This window comes from Nanorana parkeri, unplaced genomic scaffold (genome assembly GCF_000935625.1).
Source record: "Nanorana parkeri isolate BGI_ZX_2015 unplaced genomic scaffold, ASM93562v1 scaffold388, whole genome shotgun sequence".
Taxonomy (NCBI): domain Eukaryota; kingdom Metazoa; phylum Chordata; class Amphibia; order Anura; family Dicroglossidae; genus Nanorana; species Nanorana parkeri.
The window spans coordinates 614,604-637,391 of NW_017306656.1; positions in this window are offsets into that span (position 1 = coordinate 614,604).

Genomic DNA, 22,788 nt, shown 5'->3' on the forward strand with positions numbered 1-22,788 from the left:
GAAAGCATTCTTACTTTACAGCATTTTTCACACCTGCCGAAAACCTTTGCACAATGCTGTATACTAACATAGTATTACTTTACATTTTTTACCAAACACAGCCATCATGTCTCTGAATAGCTCCAACTCTCTTAGCTCAGCTTCCCTGAACTTCCTGTCCAGTACAAGATCACCAGGCAGAGCTGACTCCAGCAACTGAAGTCTAAAACATCATCAGGGCTAGTTCTCAGGACCAACTGATTCTGCAGGAAACAAAACTTTTAAACATCAAGAGACGACATCCATTGTAAGTGATTTTATCAACATTTGAAAGAGCATAACATTTAGACTTAAAGGAGAACTATGGGGTTAGGGCTTTTCCCCATAGTTCTCCTAAGGGTAACGGGAGGACACAAACTAGCGTCCTCCCATTACCCAAAGCTCAATATACCGCGAGCTACAGCTCGCGGTATACTGAGACGCCGGAGCGGATCCCGACGTAGATGACGGGATCCGCCCAGCTGCGTGAGTGACAGCTGGTTCTGCCTTTCTAGAGGCAGAGCCAGCTGTACCCGCCCCGTCCGTTCCGCCAGTCAGCGCTGGAGGATCGGAAAGGTGAGGGGGGGAATCCCTGCAGGGAGCCGTGAGTGACAGTCATGGCTCTCTGCAGGGATAGTTTGAGAAGTGAGCGAGCGATGCTATGTGTTCGCTCAATTCAGGATTTATTGAGCCGCCGTGTGACAGTTTCATTGTCACAGGTCGGCTAGAACTATGAGGCTGAGTGATTTTCACACGCCTCATAGTTCTCTTTTAATTTAAAAAAAGAACCCCCCTAATTTTTTTCCATCCCCTCTTAACTGTTTTGCAGGGTACTCTTCAAAAACATACTCGCCTGCCCAGCATGGCCGTGCTGCAATCCGCTGCTCCACTGCCACACACCGGGTCCCATGTCACCATCTTCTTCTCTGACATCTCAAGAGCCGGCTGTCGGTTTTGGGTTTGTGCCCCCAATGTAGTGCCACTGTGTGACCCTTTTTCTGCAGCCCCCTGGGATATGTGACAGGGAGCTAGGGTCCACTTTAACACTGAACTGCAGGCAAACAGCTAAACAAACAGATGAAATACATACTGTATATGAGAACTGTTTTCATACCAAAGCATTAATATTTCTCTCTATCCAGTCCTGATATTTACATAGATGTTGCAAACAGACCAGCCCTGATTTTGTACCTGATTTTCCTCTGCTGCAGTACAGTAACACTTACAGGTTTGTGAGTCCTCCAGTTTGTGACTGCACAGTCAAAGGAGCAGCAGACAGATGAGCTAATCTCTCTGTCACTCTGTTTTCTCCTATCAGCATGCTCCTTGCGCTACAGCAGAGCTGATTGGCTCCTTTTGCTGTGTGTTGCCCCCCCAGTTGGAATGCTGTTGTAGAGGGGAATGCAAAGAGGCTGATACCAGGTCAAGGTTAAGTACTTATACCACTTGAATTAAAAAATTATTATTATTTTAATGATCCATTAATGAATACAGAGCTCCATTACAAGAGAACTATGGCCAAACCTTTTGTTTGAAAGTATATTTAATAATGTCCTCCTGTGACCCAAAACACGCATATAGCGAGCAACGCTGACAGCGCAGAGCCACGCTGCAGCCGGGAAAGATCCTGTTGATATTGTCTGGACCACCCCGCTGCCTGATTGATGGCTCTGCCTCTCTAGAGCCAGAGGGTGCTGTGCCCGCCCCCTCCCCGTCTGTCTCTCCAGTCAGCGCTGGAGGAACAGAGAGCGGAGGGAATCCCTGCCGGGAGCAAGATCATGAACTGAGCGGTATGTGATTGCTCAGTTCTGGATCAATAGAGCCGACATGTGACAACTGCAGTGTCACACGTCGGCTCTAATTATTGGGATGAGTGTATTTCACTCACCCATGGTTCTCCTTTAAATTGTGTATTTGACATCTACTTGGAATTCAGCTTTAAAGGACTTCTAAAGCCACAGCACATACTATCCTGTTATAACATCAGCATTGGAATAGGAATACATACTAGGGTTGTCTTTGAGAATGCAATCAAAGCTTAACTTTTATGTAGTGAGTGATGTCTTCTGTCTGCCTATCACTTTTAATAGCTTTCTGGATTCCCAGTGTGCTTTGCATCTATTTCCCTCCTGCAATCTCAGTTTCTCAATACTACATGTCCCATCATGCATTGCTTCCAGCAAGCAATGATAATGTTACATTAGTTAGACGTTGAGTTGTAGCAGAAGACAGGCTATGTGCATATTTACAGAGCTGAGTGAAATTGTGTCAGTGCATTTGAGGAAGTACATCCTAAGGGCATCCTCAATAAGTAGGTTTACAAACTTCTAGGTATTAGGAGTGGGATATAACGTATGGATAATCAATATAGCGATACAAATTTATTTTTACAGGGTTATTCACAAAAGGGTGACGAGTTTGGAGAAGGCAGGAGAAGTGAACTATCTAGGACAGGGGTCAGCAACCTGCGGCTCCGGAGCCGCATGTGGCTCTTTCATCCCCCTGCTGTGGCTCCCTGTCCAGGAGAGATCAGCATCGCAGATGGTATCTGCAGAACTGATCTGCCCTGGAACAGCTGTTTGGTCCTGAAATGTCACTTCTATCCAACTTTGTGAGCGGGGTGAAATGTGAGATCGCATTCACAGAGTCAGATAGAAGTGACATTGCAGGACCGAACAGCTGTTCCAGGGCAGATCAATTCTCATGCACATTTGCGATGCCAATCTGTCCTGGAACAGCTGACAAAGAGTTGAAATGCTTGAGCTATTGGTAGGTCACACATTCCACCGCCAAAAAAATGGGCGTGATTACATTGAAATGTGTGACCACGTCACCGGTCACACATTGTAACTTAGTCACAAACTTTGATAGAACACCGCCATCCGTCGGTACGGCCGGTACCCATGTGAGGAGTCTGGGCAGCCTCGGGGGCCTCTTACATGAGTATTAGCTGTACCAGGGGCGTCATGGCAGAGGTGACAGGGGAGGGGGTGGAGGAGACCAGGCCCCAGAAGCAGCAGGTAAGAGCAGGTTTTTACCTTTATTCGCATAAAGGTAAAAAACGATATATGCCGTGTTATCTTCATATTAGATGTCAAAAGGATTTTGTGGCTCCCGGTGTTTTCTTTTGTGTGGGAAACGGGTCCAAATGGCTCTTTGAGTGTTTAAGTTTGCTGACCCCTGATCTAGGACAACATAGCTGAACTAGAAAGTGAGCTGAATTGGAGAATTGTTCCAAATCAGCAATTTTGTCCTGGATTGTTCACTCCTCCTGCCTTCTCCAAACACTTCACACTTTTGTGAATAACCCTGTTAGTTTTTGTCCATAGGTGCCATTTAAGTCCCACTTGTTCTGCTGTATAAAAAACACGTATTTACTGATTTGTATGCGTTTTGAATGCTGGGCTAATGAAAACCATGAAATGTGAATTTTCTGAAAACAGAAACATCTAATTCAGGCCGCAGGTAAACCACAACCCTCAGAAACACATCGGTGAGATCAGAGAACACAGACTGGACGCTTCTGGAGGTTTCTTTTCAAAAAGTGGCCAAACTGGAATAGTGAGAATAGAACCCGAGGGCAGATTTAGACCTCTGCGTTGTGTCAACGCAGACCTTTCATCTTCATGGGTTGTCAAACACTGCAACACAGGTTTTAATGGGCCTGTGCCACTTTGCCCCACACACAACACACAGATGGGTCACATCTTTACATTGTGGTGCACTAAAACAAGTGCACGGCCATGTGCTCATCAGGTGCATTGGGGTGCCTTGCAAAGTGAATGCACTTCACCTACAGTAGTTTTGTGTTGTTGTAACCCACATTATATTGAAACACAGATCTAAAATATGAGGAAGTGAAAACTCAATTTGAACTTGAAATGAATATATGCTGAAATGTTTTCAATAAGAATTGGTGACCAGAAAACATTCCTATGTGTTAGCCTGGCTAACAATTCTTAAAATTATATTCAATATTTTTTTTTAAATTATATAATTATTATAATTATATCATTATTATAATTTGTTTATTATATTAAATAATTTCAAAATGTTTTTAAGCTGTTTTGCTTCTATGCAATGTCATAATACGCATTCAATTTGGGTTTCAAAAGACAGTGTCAATGATATTAAAGTCAGCAAGTTTTTAATTTATTTCAAATGCTGATGAAATCACTTACAATGAATGTTCCTCCTTGATGTTTAAAAGTTTTTGTTTCCGGCAGAATCAGCTGGTCCCCTGAGCACTGGTCCTGACATCCTGTTTTAGGCTAGGTTCACACCTGCACTACACTGCACGACATCCGGGACGCGTGTCCCAGGAATGCGCGGTCCTGCACAATGCAAGCATGGAGTACCTTTTTTTTTGCCATACACGATCGTGTTCGGAAGCACGGGCAGAATTGCGGTGGGAAAACGCGCAATCCGCCCGGCACGACTGGGGTGCCATTAGAAGCAGCCGCGTCATCCCTAAATTTTACCGTTGGGGGTCACCACAATTTGGCAAATGTTACCAAGGGGTCCCGGTCCTAGAAAGGTTGAGAACCACTGAATTAGATCCTTGCTCCTGTCTGGCTGCTAGACCGGCTCCTGCCGCCTCTGTAACTTTTACATTTTCCTCCTTAGACCAAAATGAGCAGTTAACACTTGCAGTGCGTGGGTAGCCACACTGCAAGGGTTAGTAAAAAATGTTTCTTGGAGTTCTTCCTTACAGGTGTTTTAAAGCTCAGTGACTGAGCAGCCAGACACAAGTGCTAGCACTTAGTAGCTGGGAGACGCTTGTTGGGCCATGTGCAGATTTCAGCCGTCTATAAGCCAAACCAAAAGCACTGGAATCTCAGGAGGGCTCTGGAACGCATAGAAAAAAGGTGAGATGAGAGCGCATAAATAAGGTGAGTTCCTCATGGAACCTGCTTTGCAGCAAATCTGTTGCTTTTGTCTTGTATTGGAAAGTGATGGAAGTTGGAGATAAAGAATCTCCTGTGAATGCAGAAAAGGAAATAAATGGCATCTATGCAATATTGCCAATTGGAGAAAATACAGGAAACAGTAAAAATGTTTATGTGTTAGTGGAGATGTTTTATAAGGATTAGAACAGAGACGGAACATTCAAGTTTAGTCCAACTAATGAATAACCTCTTTTATTGTATTGTTTTATTACGCTATCACTAACACATCATTCATACGCATCAACATTTTAAAATACTGTAGGGTGGGACTTTGCTGCTGAACTGGTGTTGTCAGGTAAAGGAAATCTGCAGTGAAAACTCTGGCTTGAAAACTTTGAGTAACTGACATAGAACAAATATGGAGCAACCAAAGAGTGAAGTCAGAAATCTTCATTCTTGTCACTGACGCAATGTACTGAGACAATAAAGCCTGTGGCACACTGAATGCAAAGCCGTGCAGAGCGAAGCAAAGCTGTCAGGCACAGAGCTTCGAATGTAGTATGTGACCTGAGTGCAGCCAGATGAAAGACGGCATCTTCAGCCAATCGGCTCGCGCGTCACAACCGGATGGAGTTCGCATTGTGACGCGGGGGTTTATACGGCCGAGCCGATTGGTTGAAGATGACATTTTTCATGTCAGCACACTCGCGCTCTCGCAAGCTGACCATCCAGATAGAAAATGACATGACACACTGCACACAAAGGCACCGTGCCACCGCTCCATGCTGCTTTGCGTGCAGTGTGTCACAGCCTTAAGTCAAAATGACAACCAGGCAACTAGCATTTCCAGAAAGAGTTTGATAATGCATAATCCGTAATTTCTCTGTACAGGTTTCCTTATATGATCCATTCAGTGACACATCTCCAATGCTCTCTGATAATCATCTATGTGGGATCTCTTATATTTCTTTTACTCTAATGCAGGGGTGGCAAATCCAAACTTACTAGGGTCATGCCGAGGGTTGTGAATAAAATCAGGGGCTGGACATGAAGAGAAAAAAAATGATTCCTGCTGCTCGCTGCGGTACACAGCTCGGGCCCGCTAATTATTGTATGTCATTCCGGGTGTCCTGTGAATGGAAAGGAACTGCTGGCATTTGTAGTGCCATCACACACAGGGCACCAGGCTTGTCATATAATGGACAGGGACTGCTGACACTTGTGCCCTGACACACAGGACTGTCATATAATTATGGTATGAGTGTCCTGTGCACGAGGGCACTATAAGTGTCAGCAGTCTCTATCCATTATATGACAGTCCTGTATGTGAGAGGACTACAAGTGTCACCAGTCCCTGTCACATATATGGACATTGACTGCTGACACTTGCAGTGCCCTCAAATGCAGTCACTCCCAGGTACACACAATGGGACTTACCAGAGCTGCCAGGACTAGAGGCAAGGGGGTACATGCAGGCGAGGAGAAACCTGTGGCCCAGGAAGGAGATGTGGCAGAGGAGAAAGGTGCAGGGTCCTCAAAAGGCGAGCGGCTGAATTGGCACTCCAAGTATTTTCTGCCTGAGCAAAGGCTAGAAAAAAAAAAAAGTAACCCTGCTTGCTGCGGTACAAAACACGGGATTGGTGGGCCTAATAAAATCTTGTGGCGGGCCATTGTTATTGACATATCTGCTCTAATGAAAGTCTTCTTTATTCTGTTTTCATTTTCTTTTTTTTCCTGCATATTCTTCCACTTTTTTTTTTGCATATAAAACATTTTCTATAATTTATGATTTGTGAAGTGCGACCAGAAAAGCCTTTCCTAATGCCCATCTCAACCAATCAGAATCCTAGTTTCATCTAGACATCAGAAATAACAGAGGTACACTTTCCATTCAGTGATCACCTTATGTTTTTTCTTCAGTGGCATAAAAACACCTTAGGGGCTGATGTACCAAAAATGCATTATAAGGACAGTTTAATGTTGTCCATAGCAATGAATCAACTTCCAGCTGTAATTATTAAATCCAAAGGTACAGAGATTCTGCAAAGTACCGCTGTCAGATCATTGAGCTCCACCAGTTGGGCTGTTGCCCATTTTGATCCAGACATTGTGTTCACCTTGAGCCCCCCCCCTCCACGGCTTTTCTCCCATTACTGACCCTATCTTCTTCATTTCCTACTAATTCCCTGGTCACTTTTCCTATTCTCCCAATTACTCTGTTATATTTCTCTACCTCTTAAAAAGCATAAATGAATGAAGTCTGGTAACAAGGAAATATTTTCATTTAGTACAATGCTTGAGATGTAATTACTGTGCTATTGGGTATGTATTTGTCCTACTCGCAACCTCTTCAGATGGCACACTAATATGTTTCCCAACATTTCATCTCTGTACAGTCCTTTTGTTCCATTGTCTAAACGTGTATTTTGAGAAACTAAAAAAAAAAAATTACGACAAAAAAAAAGAAAAGAAATTCTAATTGGTTTATATAGAAACAAGAAATACTCCACTTTTCATACATCAGTCTCTCAATTCTATTTTCTATAAATTTTCTGCTAAATTATAATTTATTTCGAAATTTACTTTGGATAAAGTGTATAAATGCATGTTATAAAATGTAAAGTTATGTTAATTCTATTTCCCTTAAAGGGAACCTGTCATGACTGATGTTATGTGGCCCAGCTGAGACTTCCATTCAGAGATGAGAAGGTGATATTTCTCAACCCCTCAGAAGCCATTCTCAATACTGTTAGCACATCGCGCTATGCATGATGCAATAGAAATAGCTGTCTCCGGAGTGAGACCAATTCTGGGAATCAGACAATGGCAAACTCCAGGCTGAGAGGGAGCCTCAGCTGCGGCAGATAATGGCCGCCTTGACAGGTTTACATTACAAAGTACAATATTTCTTTGTAGTCATTTCTAGGTGTGCAAGTTTATTGCTTTTCATTTTCTTGTTTTTACAGGCTGGATGCTGGTACACAGCTAATAGGAGTCAACTAGACACCTCACAACTGCTCACTTTTATATGGCTTTTCTATGTAGGCCTGTCATTTAGAAGACTAGGTTTCTAGTTACGCCTCTGCTGTGTAGTGCTGACTTTCATTATAATGTATTGCTGGGACTTGTAGTCCCGCATAGCTGGTGGTATTCTGCATTGCTGTATGATAATTATACAGCAATGCAGAATAGCCCCACAGAGAGCCCATATAAACCAGCTGAAAGCCCTTATAGACCACCCGAGAGCCACACTGCCCCCCTGAGAGCCCGCACAGCCCCTCAGAGAGCCCAAACAGACTACCTGAGAGCCCACCTGAAAACCCTTATAGGCCACCCGAGAGCCGCACAGCCCCCCAGAGAGCCACACAGCCCCCCAGAGAGCCCATACATACCACCAGAGGGACCACATAGCCCACCCAAAAGCCATAATAGACCGTCTGAGAGCTGCACAGCTCCCCTGATAGCCTGTACAGAATACCAAAAACCCCAAAGAGCCCACCTGAGAGCCGCACAGCCCCCTGAGAGCCCGTACAGACCACCTCAGAACTGCAGAGCCCCCCCTGAGAGTATTCAGGTCTAATGGCACTTTGAGATACATAAGTTGGTTTAGTGATACAGTTTGGGCACTCCGGCTCAAAAAGGTTCACCATCACTGATCTAGGACAACATAGCTGAACTGGAAAGTGAGCTGAATTGGAGAATGTTTCCACATCAGCTATGTTGTCCTAGATCAGGGGTGCCCATTAGGTAGATCGTGATCTACCAGTAGCTCTCAAAGCTGATGCTGGTAGATCACAAAGGGTGTGAATGGTGGCTCCTTTATTCCATTTTGGTATATTTATTTAGCTGTGCACACATGATTACCTATTAGCCTGAGTCTGCTGAGCCAAGCTCCGTGATACCTTTCTGGTGGATTCTGGTGGTTGAAATGCTATGTATTACATCAAAGAATATTAGTTTACACAGAATGTTGCACTAAACTGTTTGCAAAATACAGCAAGGTGAGCCAGAAGAGAGAGCGGGGAGAGACAGCCATGAAAGAGAGCAAGGAGAGACAGCCAGGAAAGAGAGAGCAAGGAGAGACAGCCGGGGAGAGAGCGCAAGAGAAAGCCAGGAGAGAAAATAAGGAATGACAGCCAGGAGAGAGAGGAGAGACAGCCAGGAGGATGAGCAAGGAGAGACAGCCAGGAGAGAGAGCAAGGACAGACAGCCAGGAGAGGGAGGGAGGTTTTTTTTTCGTTGGTAGATCTCATGTAGCTCATCATTTGAAAAGTAGATCTCAACACAAAAAATTGTGGGCACCCCTGTCCTAGATTGTTCACTTCTCCTGCCTTCTCCACACTCTTCACCCTTTTGTGGATAGTCTTGTTAAAGTTGAGCTCCAGCTTTACCTGTGTACATCCATTTTGATTCTGTATCTCAAGCTTGTTCTAGAAATCCAGTCCTCTTAGACTGTCCCTACTTTTTCTTTTCACTGTGCATCAACAGACTTTATCCGAATAGCATTACAGCTGGTAAACATCCAGTCATATTGACATTGTGAATGACAGGGGCAGATGAAGTTAGTGTGCATGAGCATTTCCAGGAATTATCTATTTTCCTTATTGACATGTCACACTGCAGTGCTGTGTTGGCTACTTCTCATTCCACTCCCAGGCCAGCGTTGAGAAGCATGAGAATGGAGTAAACCTGTGCCCAGGCTATTTATATTACCATTTATGCATATTCTAAACAAGCAGTAGAAGCACTTCACAACAAGAGTTCATTTTACTCTGTAGCTATAGGCACTGTGGAGAAATGCATCTTCAAAGGTCCATACAAATCATTATTTCTTTTACCTTTACTTTTTATTGCTGCAGAATCTTGGCAGCCTGCCAGCCCTCTGATCTAAACACACAAAAGGTGCTTGAAAGCTGAAGCTGAACACCAGGTATAAATATTTATTAGGGATGCATCGATACCGATACTAGTATCGGTATCGGTGCCGATACCGAGTATTTGGGTGAGTACTTCCTGTATCAGGAAGCCGGGCAGCGCATCATTACACGCTGCCCGGTTTCCTGACTGGCCAGGAAACGGCTTCCCGGCCAATCAGGAAGCCAGGTAGCGTGCAATGACGCGCTCCCCGGCTTCACGATTGGTCAGGAAGCTAGCAAATCCGGAAACCGGGCGCCGTGTAATGACACAGCGCACGGCATTCTGATTGGCCGGGAAGCCGGCGTCATGCTCCCTCGTCATCTCATGAATCATAATATTAAGAAAGTGACCTTAAAGCATTACTTTGTATTGCTTTAGAAAAAATGTGACCTGTCCCTTTAAGAAAAAGTATTGGTAATTGGTATCTGCGAGTACTTGTCAAAAGTATCGGTACCCGTACCTGGTCTTAAAAAAGTGGTATCGGTGCATCGCTAATATTTATGTATACTTACATTGGTCCAGCTTGGCCCACTGTACATATATATATATATATATTAGGGCTGGTAATGATTACAATTTTCGTGTTCGATTAATCGAAATTTTTTAAAATCGATTAATCGATTAATTTCGATTAATAATAACACACATACAGATCCAACTACATTGGCCTATACACATACAGCATAGCAATGAAGTAATAAAATGAACTAGAATTACACTAATCCAGCACGTTATTAATCTCACGTGCCCCACTCAATATGGCCGCCGCTTGAGTGGGGTAACTCAGAATAATAACATGCTGGATTAGTGTGATCCTAGTTCATTTTATTACTTAATTGCTGTGCTGTATGTGTATAGGCCAATGCTTTGGGTGGCACTCGTGCAGAAAGTTTCTTGGCCAAACTCACCGGCCTAAGTGGCTCCGTCGGCTAACGAAGGGGGGAGGAGTCCGGTGACGCCACGGACATCGACGTCACCGGACTCCTCAGTGGATTCTGGTGGTTGAAATGCTATGTATTACATCAAAGAATATTAGTTTACACAGAATGTTGCACTAAACTGTTTGCAAAATACAGCAAGGTGAGCCAGAAGAGAGAGCGGGGAGAGACAGCCAGGAAAGAGAGCAAGGAGAGACAGCCAGGAAAGAGAGAGCAAGGAGAGACAGCCGGGGAGAGAGCGCAAGAGAAAGCCAGGAGAGAAAATAAGGAATGACAGCCAGGAGAGAGAGGAGAGACAGCCAGGAGGATGAGCAAGGAGAGACAGCCAGGAGAGAGAGCAAGGACAGACAGCCAGGAGAGGGAGGGAGGTTTTTTTTTCGTTGGTAGATCTCATGTAGCTCATCATTTGAAAAGTAGATCTCAACACAAAAAATTGTGGGCACCCCTGTCCTAGATTGTTCACTTCTCCTGCCTTCTCCACACTCTTCACCCTTTTGTGGATAGTCTTGTTAAAGTTGAGCTCCAGCTTTACCTGTGTACATCCATTTTGATTCTGTATCTCAAGCTTGTTCTAGAAATCCAGTCCTCTTAGACTGTCCCTACTTTTTCTTTTCACTGTGCATCAACAGACTTTATCCGAATAGCATTACAGCTGGTAAACATCCAGTCATATTGACATTGTGAATGACAGGGGCAGATGAAGTTAGTGTGCATGAGCATTTCCAGGAATTATCTATTTTCCTTATTGACATGTCACACTGCAGTGCTGTGTTGGCTACTTCTCATTCCACTCCCAGGCCAGCGTTGAGAAGCATGAGAATGGAGTAAACCTGTGCCCAGGCTATTTATATTACCATTTATGCATATTCTAAACAAGCAGTAGAAGCACTTCACAACAAGAGTTCATTTTACTCTGTAGCTATAGGCACTGTGGAGAAATGCATCTTCAAAGGTCCATACAAATCATTATTTCTTTTACCTTTACTTTTTATTGCTGCAGAATCTTGGCAGCCTGCCAGCCCTCTGATCTAAACACACAAAAGGTGCTTGAAAGCTGAAGCTGAACACCAGGTATAAATATTTATTAGGGATGCATCGATACCGATACTAGTATCGGTATCGGTGCCGATACCGAGTATTTGGGTGAGTACTTCCTGTATCAGGAAGCCGGGCAGCGCATCATTACACGCTGCCCGGTTTCCTGACTGGCCAGGAAACGGCTTCCCGGCCAATCAGGAAGCCAGGTAGCGTGCAATGACGCGCTCCCCGGCTTCACGATTGGTCAGGAAGCTAGCAAATCCGGAAACCGGGCGCCGTGTAATGACACAGCGCACGGCATTCTGATTGGCCGGGAAGCCGGCGTCATGCTCCCTCGTCATCTCATGAATCATAATATTAAGAAAGTGACCTTAAAGCATTACTTTGTATTGCTTTAGAAAAAATGTGACCTGTCCCTTTAAGAAAAAGTATTGGTAATTGGTATCTGCGAGTACTTGTCAAAAGTATCGGTACCCGTACCTGGTCTTAAAAAAGTGGTATCGGTGCATCGCTAATATTTATGTATACTTACATTGGTCCAGCTTGGCCCACTGTACATATATATATATATATATTAGGGCTGGTAATGATTACAATTTTCGTGTTCGATTAATCGAAATTTTTTAAAATCGATTAATCGATTAATTTCGATTAATAATAACACACATACAGATCCAACTACATTGGCCTATACACATACAGCATAGCAATGAAGTAATAAAATGAACTAGAATTACACTAATCCAGCACGTTATTAATCTCACGTGCCCCACTCAATATGGCCGCCGCTTGAGTGGGGTAACTCAGAATAATAACATGCTGGATTAGTGTGATCCTAGTTCATTTTATTACTTAATTGCTGTGCTGTATGTGTATAGGCCAATGCTTTGGGTGGCACTCGTGCAGAAAGTTTCTTGGCCAAACTCACCGGCCTAAGTGGCTCCGTCGGCTAACGAAGGGGGGAGGAGTCCGGTGACGCCACGGACATCGACGTCACCGGACTCGGTGACGTCGATGTCCGTGACGTCACCGGATGGCCGACGGGACTTCCGGAAGCCGGCGGAGAGGTGAGTGTTTTCATTAGCGATCAAAATTATTTTAATCGATCAAATAGTTTCACGATTAATCGAGAAATTAATCTTTAATTTCCACAGCCCTAAATTATAGTATTAAAAAATACTCTAAGAAAATGTAGCAATGTGTCTACCTGTCCGCATGACACCTGGGACGCGCGGCCCCGTGTGCTAGTGCACACAGCGATTGCCGCGCGGCTCCATTGATTTCAATGGGGTGACATCTGCACGGCAATCGCTAAAAAAAAGGTACCAGTACCTTTTTTTGCGACACACGACTCGCTGCTTTTTTAGCTGCGGAATCGCGGTGGGTACACATTGGCGACTCCCGACCGTGTCGCAATTGTGCACAAAACTGTACGAATTGCGGACAGGAGTCGCCTAGGTGTGAACCTAGCCGAAGTAAAAACAGTAGGGCTGGTAATGATTAAAATTTTCGTGTTCGATTAATTGAATTTTTTTTTAATCGATCAATTTTGATTAATTTTAAACGCACATACAGATCCAACTACATTGGCCTATACACATACAGCACAGCAATGAAGTAATAAAATGAACTAGGATCACACTAATCCAGCACGTTATTAATCTCACTTGCCCCACTCAATATGGTTGCCGCTTGAGTGGTGGCAACTCAGAATAATAACATGCTGGATTAGTGTGATCCTAGTTCATTTTATTACTTCATTGCTGTGCTGTATGTGTATAAGCCAATGCCTTGGCTGGCGCTTGTGCAGAAAGCTTCAAAACAATTTTAATCGATCAAACATTTTTTAATTGATCAAAAAGATTAACAATTAATCGAGAAATTAATCGTTAATTTGCACAGCCCTAATATATATATATATATATATATATATATATATACTGTATATTGTACCTGAAATGGGTACAGGAAATGGGGATCCTGTAAAACAATGTAGTATGCTGCACTACAACAGTGCTTTACAGCGACCTTCTGGGTCCTGTACTGCTGCACAGCGGACATTAAGTGAATACCTAGTATTTTTATCACATACTACCGGTAGGTGTTCTCCGATTGGATGAGGGATGGTAACGTCACGGTTACAATTAGTACAGAATATTAGTATTGATTGTTTTTTTTGTATCAAGCATTAATAATATTCCCTTTCAATGTGTTTAATCTTTGTGTATTTTCATATCAATATAGGAACCATTTCTTATCAATATGTGCATAGGTTCAGTCAGCTACCTTTGGATAGTAGTGACTTATGTGTGTTGTGAACCATAGTATACAAGCAAGTATTACATTTCCACATGCATGCCTTTGATTCTGTGAGTTTGTATTGGCATTCTCTACCGCTTTGTCTCTTGGAACTTCCAAATGTAGCCTGACCAGCTAAACCTGTTTTAATAATTAATGCCTGGAGTATTGGGTGGGGCAAAGGAACATTGTAAGTCTAAATCTCAATGCCCATGGTCATTTTTAAATTGACTGGTAACAAGGTATATTTAAAATAGTTATCACTGTTACATTCCACGCTGGAAAACAACATTTGTGGATCACCACTGTACGCTTTTAGGATTTGTGTGGAGTTAAAGTATATGTAAATCAAATCATTAGATTTCATATAAGCTTTAACATGATAAAGTCATTTCAAATGTAATTTCCAGTATTTTATATATCTGTAGTTTTTATTAAAAGGAATGTTTTTCACCTTTTTGAAGAAATAATAAATGCTGACTTCTTCATAAAAGCAAAAAAATATTGTTTTTTGTAGGGATGCATTGATACCGATAGTAGTATTGGTATCAGTGCCGATACTGAGTATTTGGGCGAGTACTCGTACTCGCCCAAATGCTTCCGATATCGGAACTTCCAGTATCAGGAAGAGTCATTACATGAGACCTGCTTTCCTGATTGGCCAGGAAGCCGACTCTTTGCTCCCTCGTCACCAAGGAGCATGGAGCTGGCTTCCCGGCCAATCAGGAAGCCGGGGGGATGGGTAATGACTCACCCCCAGCTTCCTGATTGGCCGGGAAGCCAGCTCCATGCTCCCTTGTCACTTGGTAATGACTTGCCGTCCGGCTCCCTGGGTGATTGAGAAGCTGGCCAATCAGAAAGCTGGGCGGTGAGTCATTACACACCCCTGGCTTTCTTAATGAGACTTACAATATCGGTATTCGGTATCAGCAAGTACCAAAAAAACTGGTACTCGTACTCCATACCGAAAAAACGGTATCGGTGCATCCCTAGTTTTTTGCATTGGAGCCAGTAAAGCAATACAACTGTGATCAGTACCAAGGTACAGACATTCAGTAATATGTACTAAATGGAGGAAGAATTATTGGACTACAAGTGTGGTGACATATTCCATTGAGAACAGCAAGTGCCTCTGCTGTGATGGCTAATGCCACTTGTAGTTTCTCCATTCATAGATCGTGGTAAAGGATTTTGAATAGTTGTCACAGCTGTGTGGGCGAAGCCACACCCTAAATATGGGTGTAACATGCAACATGGTCAGAATAGTAAATTTAGCCTTTACATCAATACTTGCTGATCCTGGTGTGGTGGTCCTTGTTTCAGAACTTCCTGTGACAGCTGGCTCTGCCTCTCTAGAGCCAGAGCTAGCCGTGCCCACCCCCTCCCCCTTCTGTCCACTGTGCGCTGGAGGAACCCCTCCAGACAAAGGGAATCCCTATGGGGAGCGGTGACTGATAGTCACCTCTCTCTGCTGGAAAAAGATTGTGAACTGAGTGATCAGTGGCATGTGATTGCTCAGTTCTGGATCTCTAGAGCCGACATGTGAGCACCTCAGCACACCTCAGCTTCTCGTTTAAATCCAGCCAAAAATGATTTTTTTTTTCCAGTTAGCGTATAGTGGGAAGTCTATGTCTCCATTCCCGAGCCAGTGACAGAGAGAAACATAACAGGGAGATCCTACTTATCCACTGTGCTAAAACTGTGGGGGTTTTTTTGCTGTGTGTCTGAGAGATTTCCTCTCATTTCCTTTTCCAATGACAGGCAGACAGGAAGTGAGGTGAACTCTTCCAAACAGGGACACAAATGGCAAAAAAAACCAATTTTTTGAATTCTTAAAATCTCTGTCTAAAACAAAAAAGCAGTTTTGGTTATGCAGGTATGCGTGTTGTGATGGCAGTGGATTACAGCGAATTCAGTTTAGGTTAAATTGAGCAAACTTTCTGGTTAAAAGTGCAACTGAAGCCAAAACCTCTTTTTTAGTTTTGGATAGAGTGGAGAGGAATTAGAACACGTCAGCTTTTTATTGCTGTCTGTGTCCCTGTTATAAGATTTGCACTCTCTGTGCAAGAAAATCGTACATTTTGGGGTTGTCAGCAGAACAGAAATAGATGGGAAATCTTCCAGTGGGGACTCTAGCTCTGGTGACTCTGCTGACCACCAGTGATGTCCCTCACTTTGGAGGGATTTCTCCTAACTTCCTATTGTGGCTATGGGACGGGATGTGAAGGGAAATGTCCGCAATGGCACACAGATGGCAAAACAAAAGCTGACAGGTGTAATGACACATCACACAGAGGAGCCTTGATGAGGCAGAGTGGCTTCCACATATTTTGCACAAGGTGTGCAACTAAAACCTCAGTTTTTAACGCATACTGTTAGAGAGTGTAATTTGTTTTGTTGCAGGCTAGCTGGTAAGTGTGCTGGGAAAGCTTTGTGTTTTGCATAGGTATAATGACCTTCCCTTACTCTATCCAAAACAAAAAAAGTTTTGTCTTCTGTCCTACTTTAAGCACAACTGCAGTGTTTTCTCAAAAACATTTTGCAGTTCACAGATTGGCTGTAGTTTTTACTTTGCCTGTGTCCCATCATACAGTATGCGACATTGCAGTGATACATAGTGTAAAGAAGGCGGTATCTATGATAACCAGCATCTCACAAATAGAGTTCACCTTCCCCTACAGAAATGAGGGAAAGAAAAATCACCATTTCAAAAAACAATGCTAGGATAGAGTGGGAGAGAAAAAATGAGCATTTCTGACCAGTGGCGGACCTAAGGAACAAAGGGCCCTGGTGCAAGTTTTTTTTTGGGCCCCCCAAAAAAAGCAACAAACACAGCGCTCTCCTCCCGCAGCGTTCAGCCGGCTGTCACACTTTCTCTCCACCCCGCTGGGACACAGAGCAGCGCCCAGCGGGGAGGAAAGAAAGCAGGGATGCGCCGATGTATCGGCAGAAAAATGGCACTTTCGTCATTTAGCCAAAAGTGCCATTTTCGGCCGATATGTTTTGGCGGACGATATATCGGTGCATCCCTAATATTTACAGCAATGCAGAATGGCACAGGCTATAGAGAACTACACATCCCAGCAATACTTTATATAACAATGGCATTTCTGTATAAAGTACTGCTGAGGTTTGTAGTCCTCTATAGAGGGTGCCATTCTGCATTGCTGCAACAGTACTTTATACAACATTAGGCTACAAATAATAATTATTTTAATGATAACCTACCCCTGTAGGTTTAGTAGATATGCCTGTTTCTTCCCCATCTCTCTCATGCCCTCTGTTCTTTCCACTATCTTCATATGCCCCCTGGACTCTTCCATCACCACAGTCCCTCCTGCACCTCTCCCCCAACTCCAGCACCCCTTCCATCACATATTTCCTGCACCTCCCATCACCTTTCCCCAGCCCTCTCAAATCATGGTCCCTTCCCATCTCTGCAGCCGCCCCTCCTTCCCCAATCACATATCTAAAGATCCCCTTCTCCAATCACATCTCCGCAGCCCCCTCTTCTCCAATCACATCTCCGCAACCCCTCCTCCAATCACATCTCCGCAACCCCTCCTCCAATCACATCTCTGCAACCCCTTCTCCAATCACATCTCCGCAACCCCTTCTTCTCCAATCACATCTCCGCAACCCCTCCTTCTCCAATCACATCTCCACAGTCCCTCCTTCTCCAATCACATCTCCGCTGCCCCCTCTTCTCCAATCATATTTCTGCAGCCCCTCCACCACTTCTCCAATCACATCTCCTCAGCCAGCCAATCACATCTCTGCTGCCCCCCTTCTCCAATCAGATCTCCTCAGGCCCCAATCACATCTCCCCCACCTCCAGCACCCCTTCCATCACATATTTCCTGCACCTCCCATCACCTTTCCCCAGCCCTCTCAAATCATGGTCCCTTTCCATCTCTGTAGCCGCCCCTCCTTCCCCAATCACATATCTAAAGACCCCCTTCTCCAATCACATCTCCGCAGCCCCCTCTTCTCCAATCACATCTCCCCAACCCCTCCTCCAATCACATCTCCGCAACCGCTCCTCCAATCACATCTCAGCAACCCCTCCTTCTCCAATCACATCTCTGCAACCCCTCCTTCTCCAATCACATCTCCACAGTCCCTACTTCTCCAATCACATCTCCGCAGCCCCCTCTTCTCTATTCATATCTCCGCAGCCCCCCCCCTTCTCCAATCACATCTCCGCAGCCCCCCTATTCTCCAATCAAATTTTTGCAGCCCCCTCTTCTCTATTCATATCTAACAGGGACTGTACTGGCCCCCCCAGGCTGAGGCCCCGATGCAGGACCACCGGCTGCACCGGCGGTAGTTCCACCACTGTTTCTGACATCATTCATCTAAAAATCTACATATACTCAGCATCTAATAGTTGCACAGCTCACACAGTTCTGTCATTGTCAAGTGGATGACAAACTATGTATGGAGCTGTAATAATGTAATATAGTAACACCGTGACACAATCTCCTAACAGGGGTTTTGTTGCTTGTCCACGATTGTATTTAATAATGCAGAAATAGGGCAAATAAAGAATATCATGAGTGTTATCTTTAGCATTAGAATAAATCTTGTAGCCATTAGGAGGATATTCCCATATATTTCCAGGATTAGGCAACAATGGCAAGCTCTCTAATATAGCCACTGTTATGTTTTTACACAGAGGTTTCAGGGCCAAATATACTTTTGTTGCCATTTTCTTTCCTCTGGTTTTTAAAAAGCAGACCCTTTAACTGGTTTTATTATTTAAAGGGTATCTATAGTCAAAAGCTAAAAATAAATATGTATTTATTTAATTGCTATATAGCGCTGACAATTTACACAGCACTTTACATACTGCTCATTCACATCATTCTCTGCCCTCAAGGAGCTTACAATCTAGGTCCATAGTGTACATCTATACATACAGGGCCAATTTAAATAGGAGCCAATTAAAGGAGAACTATGGGGTCAGTGTTTTTCCCCATAGTTCTCATTGGGGTAACGGGGGGACACAAACTAGCGTCCTCCCGTTGCCCTAAGCTCAGTATACCGCGAGCTACAGCTTGCGGTATACTGAGACGCCGGAGCAGATCCCGACGTAGATGACGGGATCCACCCAGCTGCATGAGTGACAGCTGGCTCTGCCTATCTAGAGGCAGAGCCAGCTGTACCTGCCCCCTCCCCCGTCCGTTCCGCCAGTCAGCGCTGGCAGATCAGAGCGGGGAGAGGGGAATCCAGCCCCTCCCCTGTCACGGCAGAGAGCCGTGACAGGATCGAGAGGCGAGCGAACCCGGTATGTGTTCACTCACTTCCCGATCTACTGAGCCTACCTGTGACAGTCTCATTGTCACAGGTCGGCTAGAACTATGAGGTGAGTGAAAAGCACTCACCTCATAGTTCTCCTTTAACCTTCCAGCATTACTTTGGAGTGTGAGATGAAACCGGAGTACCTGGAGGAAACCCACACAAGCACAGGTAGAACAAAGTCTTTGCAGAAAGTGTCCCTGAGCTGTATTTCTTTATTGAATTCCCATAAGTTCTATCCCACACACACACACGCACACACTGGGAATGCAGGAGGTTGTTGATAGTGATGGGCAGACAGAAGGCAGCACTCACTACATAAAAGGGATTTTTTTTCAAGTAAGCTTTCATTGCATTATTAAAAACATCTGTAGTATGTATTCCTATTACAAGGATGAGGTAATAACAGGATAGTATGTGCTGGGACTTTACATGTCCTTTAACCACAAAGCAGAATAGGAATATTGACAGTACTTGTTTCACATTGCTGCTGTCTTTGAAGTTCTTTTTAGAGATCAGGTCTCTATACTTTGGGGTTTATGTTATTGAAATATTCTTTATTTTATTATCATTTTCTATTATTGTTACATCGTTTGGAGGTTTGTTTCAGAACTTTCTCCCAGTGTTCTCATTTTACCTTGTAACAATACTGTACTCATTTCCATGAATCTGATGACGTTTCTTATAACGTAAGCTTTATATCATGTTGCTTCTTTATTTTCATTCTTACCTGTAAATCATTAATCATTAATGAAGACACTCTCTTATGAAGTATTGAGCCATGGCATTCTATCTTACATACATACAGCTATAGGACTATGTATTGCGCTAATTCCAGTAAAATTATTGTTTTAATTTCTGCTCTGTGAATTTAGCTGAGCAGGCTTCACAAACTGCAGTCTTTGGTCTGGGAACAAAAGGTTAGTGTATGTGTTTGTTCGCCAAATGTTTTGTTTGCCTATTGTTTGTCCAAAATACAAAAAACTATTTGCATTGAAGCTGATCTCCAGGCAACCAGTTAAATACACAGATTGAATACATATATCAGGTCCAGTGTCCAGGGTGAAGATCCGTGATGTGTGCTCCCATTAGATCCCACTCCCAGTTGCCACCACACTGGTCTTCGCATCACTATGCAGCCAGTCAGGATCGACGTGGATCCGAAAGTGCACAATAACGTCATGTGACCTTCCTTCCTCTGCTCATCCCCTTTGCACTGATTGTGAATAGCGCCAGACCAGCCAGCGGTAAAGCTTAAGGGCATGCATGCAGGGTCGTACTGGGGTACCTGGAGCCCACCAAAGAAAGGGAGAAGGAGGGCCCACCAAAAAGCAAATTCTGCTGTGGGATGTACGTTGTGGTGCAATTCATTTCAGTGGCACCCCAAATGTGCCTCCCGCCTGCAGTGTGATCACCTGCACTGGAATTTGTCATGCATTGCAGTGCGGTGTGATTGCAAAAAATATGCATGCAGTTTTATTCTGAAGTAAACTTTATGTTTGTAACAATCTACCGTATTTTTCGCTCCTAAAGACGCACCTAGGTTGCTGCCCGTGTTGCCTGTGTCTAACAAGAGCTAGAACTCTTGTGACAGCTGAGAGGAAGGGCTGCGAGTACAGGGGGGGTGGGCAGGGGGGAGGGAGTTGCGGGGGGGAGGGGGCGAGAACTTCCTGACGTGGAATTGGGAGTGGGAACTTACCTGCCGCTCCTCTGCTCCCTGGCAAATTCGGCTCTTCAATTCGGCTCTGCATTCGGCTCTCTGAGCCCCACACTGCTCAGAGAGGCGGCTCTGATCATACATGACATCGCTCCCTCTCTCTCCTCCTGGCCGCTCTGAAGCTGCAGCGGCCGGGCGGAGAGAGAGAGAGAGCTAACAAGTGTGATCAGAGCCGCCGCGGCCATCCCAAAGGGGCCCCCTCCCAGTCACATATTTACGCCCCCTGCTGGTGCCGGAGGGAATATTCGCTCCATAAGACGCACAGACATTTTTGTGCGCCTTTTGGGGAAAATAAAGTGCGTCTTATGGCGCGAAAAATACCGTATTTGTGTTGTTTTTATTTTAAATAAAAGATGATATCTATTTTTTTTCTGATGACTCGATTAATCAGTCAACTAATCGATTATGAAAAGATAACATACAGCTGCCTGATTTTCCACTCTGGCTTGGAAGTGTTACCTAATCATACAGAGTCCCAACCACTGTCCTGAAGCTCATCTGCCAACACATTTATAACATTAATGGAGAACTATGGGGTTAAGGCTTTTCTCCATAATTAGATCTTAAGGTAACGGGAGGACACAAACTAGCGTCCTCCCGTCACCCTAAGCTCAGTATACCGCGAGCTGCAGCTTGCGGTATACTGACGCCACAGCTGAAGCGGATCCTGACAATTATGTCTGGATCCGCCCAGCTGCGTGAGTGACAGCTATCTCTGCCTATCTAGAGGCAGAGCCAGCTGTACCCGCCCCCTCCCCATCCGATCCGCCAGTCAGCGCTGGCGGATCGGAGCGGGGAGGGGGGAATCCAGCCCCTCCCCTGTAACGGCAGAGGGCTGATAGGATCGAGACGGGAGCGAACGCCGGTATGTGTTCGCTCACCTCCCGATCTACTGAGCCGACCTGTGACAGTCTCATTGTCACAGGTCGGCTAGAACTATGAGGTGAGTGAAAAGCACTCACCTCATAGTTCTCCTTTAAGCCTTCCTGCCAGATTCCCTCTTATTCCTAGATTTAGCTGTATCAGTCATTGTTTTTATGTCATGGTAAGCAATGAATTGGTACCTGTTAGCACCTGTTTTGGTGTGAGCATATTATACAGCCAGAGCATGCAGAGAGGGTTGTGGAGTAGATGACAAAGCTGCAGATGCAGGAACAGCTATGACAATTGCTACTCCCTGCCTACTGTCCCCTCTCTCTATGTTCCTGGTGCTCTCTCCCTCCACATCCGATAAGAATTTTTGAGTCTCCTCCTGCATCAAGTTACTCGTGCTTTGCTCAGATGACTTCTCTATGCTAGTTTGTGGGGCAACAGGATCAGCTATAGAGAAGAAAGAAGAAGAGTGCACATTTGTAGCTTCTAATAAAAATGCATCGCTTGGTTTAAGGAAGGCTTGGTCATCTACTCCACAACACTCTCTGCATGCTCTGACTTTATAAAATGATCACTGCCAGAAAGAAAAGGCAGAAATGCCCTTCCTCTCAAAAAAATTAATAGCATACCTTAGCAAAATGATAGTGAAATAAAATATACCAAAAAAATAAAATCTAAAACACTGAACCCCAAACACCAACCCTAAAACGCTAAGCCCTAAACATATATTTTTTGTATTTTATTAAATGTGAAATAAAAGAAAAGAAAAAAAACCCCAGTAAAACATAAAAAAATAAGG